At 44.2% G+C, this 6,000-nt stretch overlaps 1 protein-coding gene across 2 annotated transcripts in view; it reads right to left on the reverse strand.

Moving 5' to 3' along the window:
• FER (FER tyrosine kinase) overlaps positions 1-3,778 on the reverse strand; it is a 436,635-nt gene extending 432,857 nt beyond the window's left edge. The window contains exon 1 of one of the 2 annotated variants that reach the window (XM_053907154.1): positions 3,322-3,778. The gene's annotated coding sequence lies outside the window, so the exon portion shown is untranslated. The remainder of the gene's footprint in view (positions 1-3,321) is intronic. The other variant, XM_019450529.2, reaches the window with a different exon arrangement.
• Positions 3,779-6,000: the final 2,222 nt, after the last annotated feature.

Consider the following 6,000-nt stretch of genomic DNA (forward strand, 5'->3'; position numbering starts at 1 on the left):
GTACTGCAATAGAGACCATCGAACTGCAATGATTGGTAGGGCTTTATAGAAGAAACAAAAGTTTCATTTATTTTCCAAATATCAACCACCATGGAATTATTGGTGACTTTTCTTTTCTATAGTCTTTTTAATTGATTTTAAAGCATTTAACTTTTATAATAAAAATAAAAATAGGAACGAAAGAAGAAAAGAGGGAAGGAGGCAGAGAAAAAAAATTGGAACTTCAGTTAAAACATATGTAAACATCTTGGGGCGCCTGGGTGGCTCAGTTGGTTGAGCGTCCAACTTTGGCTCAGGTCATGATCTAGCACTCCGTGAGTTTGAGCCCTGCGTCGGGCTCTGTGCTGACAGCTCGGAGCCTGAAGCCTGCTTCCAATTCTGTGTCTCCCTCTCTCTCTGCCCCTCCCTTGCTCATGCTGTCTCTCTCACTCTCAAAAATGAATAAATGTTGAAAAAAAATTTTTTTTTAAACATAGGTAAACATCTTATTTTTTTCAAGTTCCAAAACTATGACCTGCCTGTTCTCTTTAATCTCTCAGTGTGTGGTAAATTAACCATACATAAGCATGCCAAATGAAATATGGAGAAATAATAACAAGGCAATCTGAGATCTATAAATTCTGAGACATAGCTCTTAATCTCAATATTTAAGAAATTAGTTATATAAATGAGGTTAAGTAAGAAAAACACATTTAGGGTATACTAAAACTGAAAAGCAGGATTCAAATACTCAAAGAAGAATGCAGGGATTTCCTAAATATGGAAAAATTCCAAATATAACATACACATATGTATGTGTATGTTATACCCATTTATTATTATAAATTATAAATTATACCCATTTATTATTATTTTATTATAAACTGAAGGTCTGTGTTCAAATATTCTGCTAGCAGCACCATGAAACACCACCCAAGACACTTTTGAATCCTATCAAAATACTGACTTAAATGTTTCTAGACAATTACTTCATTTTCCATGAAACAGTTCTTTAAAAAGTTCCCATTCGTAGGCTTTATTTTTCCATTACAAAAATATACTTATTGCAAAACAACATACATAAGATTGATCCAATTTATTAAGTATGTTACTGAAACACTGAATAAGTGATGGTCCTTTGGACCTGTCTTCAAAAGAAGATGGTCATTTAAAAATCAAGTACAAAACTATTAATACAGGAGTCCAATTTTAAAACAAACTTGTATTTGTACAAGTTCATTTGATTTCTTTTTTTATTACCAAAATGCAGCTTACTCATCTGGGCCTTGATTTACAAACATGATGACTTCCTAGTCACTCACAAGATTGCTTTGTAAATGTCATGTAAATTAACTTACTGTTGTTTTTATAAACACTATTTCCATCTGCAAAAAGAAACTGAGTTCCTTACAATATTTTGGTATGATATATATTTATGCTGGTTTTCAAACTTGATCATTTCAGTTCTTTTTCTTAGCATATACCATGTTAACAGCTACCTTGGATAAGTTATTGCTGCGTAGGTGGTCGGCTAATTACTTCATTGTTTGAAATTTTTCATAGTAAAATAAAGGAGAAAATAAGCTTGAAATGTTCACAGACCAGAGTTATAAGCCTGTAAAATTTGAAGATGAAATGAAAGTGATTTCTCTACCAAAAGTGTGAATTCTTACTTCCAAACTACTGACATCAACCTTTCAAGTAATGCAGAAGCTGCATTAACTGGACCCTAAATAATTTTATATGGTATATATTAAATGCTGCTGACCATCAGTGCAGAAGGGAAACAGATCTTGACCAAAGGTCTATCTGGGAAGAAAAGAGGGAAAAGGTTTCCAAGTACGTTCATATACTCTAAATACATTCACAACACCTTTGGAAGTATATGTAGTTCCCTTGGTTCAAGGGTAGTAGCAAAAAGGATTCCCGGCTCCCAAAAGATTACATTCAGCTTTCCTTTGCATTCTGACAAACGTGTGGTTCTTCTTGAGTATTTCTTTCTCAAGACCATAAAGGTATACCAAGACTACACTAAACTCGCGAAGTAATTACATTTTGCAAGTTTTTTTAAAATCCTATTCCCATTCCATAAGTTAAAAAGTGTTTTCTAGTCTTTAATCACTAAAATAGTTTTGGGGGTTTTTTTCTTATTAATTTTTCCTCAACACTTTTATACACGGTGACAACTCCACTGGAGAAACTGTTTTATCTTAAAATGCCTGGAGAAAGGAAAATGGTACTACTGCACCTTTAGAGCGGTTTATTCCAAAGTAACAGTAAGACCATTATGAATATATGCAGCTTTTTACAAATTAAAAAGATTAAGACTTTTTTTTCTTAACCATAAGGCAAACGAAAATGAAAGGCTACCAGCCTTAATAAATTACTGGACTTGGGACTGCACAGCACTAAATATCAAGATCACAAATGTACAAAGTAAAAAACGACAACTTCACAATTAAATCAATTTTGTGCACGACGTACCGGCCCGGCTCTACCAACACCAACCCAGTTAGCGTTTCAGAAAGTTGATACTAAAGACTCTGAGGCTGACCGAGAGGTGCCTCCAAACACCTCCTCAACCCTAAATGGCAAAGAGAGTACAGAGCAGAAATTGCCCCGGCTGCATTAGCTTCACACTTAACAATTTAACTCTTGACTATGTCTAGGGGGTCACCTCTGGCCAAGACAGGAGCAGTGATCCAAGGTGGGAGATAAAAGCGGGAGGGGGGGAAGCTGAGGCACAGAAGACGGACTGCGGACGGGCTCCGCGGGTCAAGGGGGACTGCAGGGCCCCAGAGGTAGGATGGGACTGAGGGAACACCTAGGGGTTGGGGGTGGTCGCCCCAGCCGGAGGGCCGCGCCAGGAAAGGAGCGCTCGGAGAGAAGGGGGTGCGGGCATGATGGGTGGTGCCCACAGCCCCGCAAACACCGCCCCACACCCCGCAGCCCACCGACCCCGGCGATGGGGCGGGGCCGCTGAGCCCGCCTCAGCCCTTTCGCGCCGGCACCCGCCCCCTCAGCCTCCAGTCCCGGGTTGGTGGGAGGGGCCGGCCTCGCCGGCCCGGGGGGTGCAGCGCGGCCCGAGCCCCAACCAGGAATGCTCCGCTGCGGGTGGAGGACGGGCGGGAGACCCTGCAGCCTGGGGCGGGAGTGGGGGTGGCCAAGGGCGGAGGAAGAGCCTTCGGCGCAGCCGCCGCCGGCCAGGGCTGAGTCCCAGGCGCCCCCCTGCGGGCAGGGGGTGTTGCCCCCTATCTCCGCAGGCCTCTCCTCCTAGTCCCCCGTCCCTCGGCGTTGCCCCGGGCAACAGCGCCAGCCGCCGGCGGCGCGAAACTCACCTACCTAGAACCTGACAAGCAGGAGCCCCTCAGACCCGGGAGCCAGTCGCCACCCCGCGTCACGGGGACCACCACAGCCAATGGGCGCCGCTGTCACGAGCCTCTGCGGCCAATCAAACTGCACTCCGGTCTTCGGGCACCCTCGAGGCCCCAGCCAATGGGCACGAGCCGAAGGCGGGCGCTGCCGCCCGGCCCCCAACCCCCTCCTCCCCCACCTCCCAGGAGGCGGGGCGCGGCCGATTGGCCCTGGACCCCGAGGGGTGGGTTTCAGGGTCCAGGCCGGGTGGGCGCGCGCGGACCCGGGGCTGCGGGCGTGGCAAAGGGAAGCGTGGAGCTCTGGCTGCTGCCCTCTGGGCCGGGTCCCCGGCTCTGGTGGGGTCCCGAGGTCCTCCTGTTCGCGTTCCCCTCCTCGTTCCTGTGATCCGCTCCTCTCTACCCGGAGTCGAGGGCTGCGGGGGTGGGAGTGAGGGCGGGATGGGGCCGGAGGCGGACGGCGGCGTCACAGGAAACTTTGGGAGGCTCGCCTGGCCGCGACCGGGAAGTGGCCGGGCCGGGGGTGATAAGCTGAGGCCGCCTGGAAGGGACTACCCGGCGGGTCGTTAGCCGGAAAGGAATTCGGAGGGTGGGGGCGGAGGCGTGATTAAAATGTTAAGTGTGCCCGCGGGGTGCTGGGCGCTCCCGGGAGTTGAAATCTCCAGGAACCGAAGCTGCTTTGGGGCTGGGGATCTCGTACCCCTCAATGTGCACTTCTCGCTCTCAGAATCAGTCACCTTTTCCTGTACATTTTAGTTGCATCAGTTGTAATATTGATACTTTGGGAATGGATTTCAGCTAAAGCGGGAACTGAAATCTTTCTCATTAATTCCCAGTGCCTGAGACTGTCTTTAAAAAAAAAAAAAAAAAGAGTTAGGCACTCCGTGCTGGAATTGTGATGGATACTGTTAAGCGTACAGCAGGACCTGCAGTGGTCCCCTATAATAATAAGACCTTATCTCTTCCAGAGTCTGGAATGTTCAAAGACCCAAATTGGTTTGCTCTTCCAGCAACAGTTGTTTCAGAAGCGTCCTTCACCAAAAGAATTTAGTGGAAAATGACTAATGTGAGCTAAACAAAGATCACTAGGTGATCTGTAACAGTATGATAGGTGTTATTAGTCACTATTGAGGGTGTGTTCGTGTAGCCGACTTTTTAAGGCATTGTATCCTGTACATTGGTTGAACCACATTCTTTGCCTGGAGCATATTAACGTCAACCCCATCTCCACCTTCCCCCTCTAAAACTTTTGAATTACGTGGGAGGCAAAAAAGAATGGTGAATATTTTTTTCAACAGGGTTATTTGTTTAATTATAGTGAACAGCCCTACACATAGCGAAACGAATCTTAACATTGGACTTTTCTCGTCTGCTGGTTCAAAGAAAGCAAAACATGCTGTAAAGACAAATAAAAAATTTAAATAAGAGGCTTAATTCTTCCTCTTAAAGATGTGGGAAGAGATTTCCCTTTCCCAGAACATTTGCCTTAGAAACCTTGTAATTGGGGCGCCTGGGTGGCTCAGTCGGTTAAGCGTCGGACTTTGGCTCAGGTCATGATCTCAAGGTTCCTGGGCTCGATCCCCACATCAGGCTCTGTGCTGGCAGCTCAGAGCCTGGAGCCTGCTTCAGATTCTGTGTCTTCCTCTCTCTCTGGCCCTCCCCTGTTCATGCTCTGTCTCTCTCTGTCTCAAAAATAAATAAACATTAAAAAAAAATTAAAAAGAAAAGAGAAACCTTGTAATTGTTGAGAACATTCTTACTTCTTTGAAGTGTATCTACATCCTTTCTAAAACTAGTTAGATCTCTCTCAGCTAGTTTTGTTGGCTTTACCTCCCAGGAATGTCTTTAAATACTTAGGAGATAATGCTTTGAAATGTGAACATCAAGAGACAGACATAGCATCCAGAAATGGATAAAGAAAGTGTGTGTGTGTGTGTGTGTGTGTGTGTGTGTGTGTGTGTGTGTGTGTGTGTGAAATACTATTCAGCCATAAAAAATAATGAAATCTTGACAACTTTGAGGATGGACCTTAATGGCATGTGCAAAGTGAAATGTCAGGCAGATTAAGACAAATACCCTATGATCTCACTTTATGTGGAATCTTAAAAAAAGAAAAGAAAAAAGAAAGAAAGAAAGCTAACTCATAGATGCAAAGAACACATTGATGGTTGGGATGGGTGGGATTGAAATGGGTGAAGGGGGTCAAAAAGCACACAGACTTGCAGTTGTTAAATGGATATGCCTTGGAGATATAATGTATGTCATGGTGACTATAGTTAATAATACTATATTACATATTTTAAAGTTGTTAAGATAGTAAATCTTAAGAGTCCTCATCACAAATGAAAGAAACCAAGCTCTTCTTGTATGGTTTCAGCTGTGAACTAGACATATAATGGCGATCATTTTGCAATATATACAAATATCAAATCATTATGTTGTATACCTATAACTAATAGAATATTATATGTCAGTTATACTGCCATAAAAAGCAAAAGGAGATAACACTTACTTTCCATGGGAGATTAAGAGCCTAACTTCAATGGGCAAATCACTCCAACTTGCTAAACTACCTTCTGTCATAAAGATAGAAGTTTGTTTTTCCTTTGGATAAAGCTAATTAGCTAACACAGATGGTCACCCCATTTAC

Source organism: Panthera pardus, unplaced genomic scaffold, assembly GCF_024362965.1.
Source record: "Panthera pardus isolate Hobbes unplaced genomic scaffold, ASM2436296v1 HiC_scaffold_2, whole genome shotgun sequence".
NCBI classification, from domain to species: domain Eukaryota; kingdom Metazoa; phylum Chordata; class Mammalia; order Carnivora; family Felidae; genus Panthera; species Panthera pardus.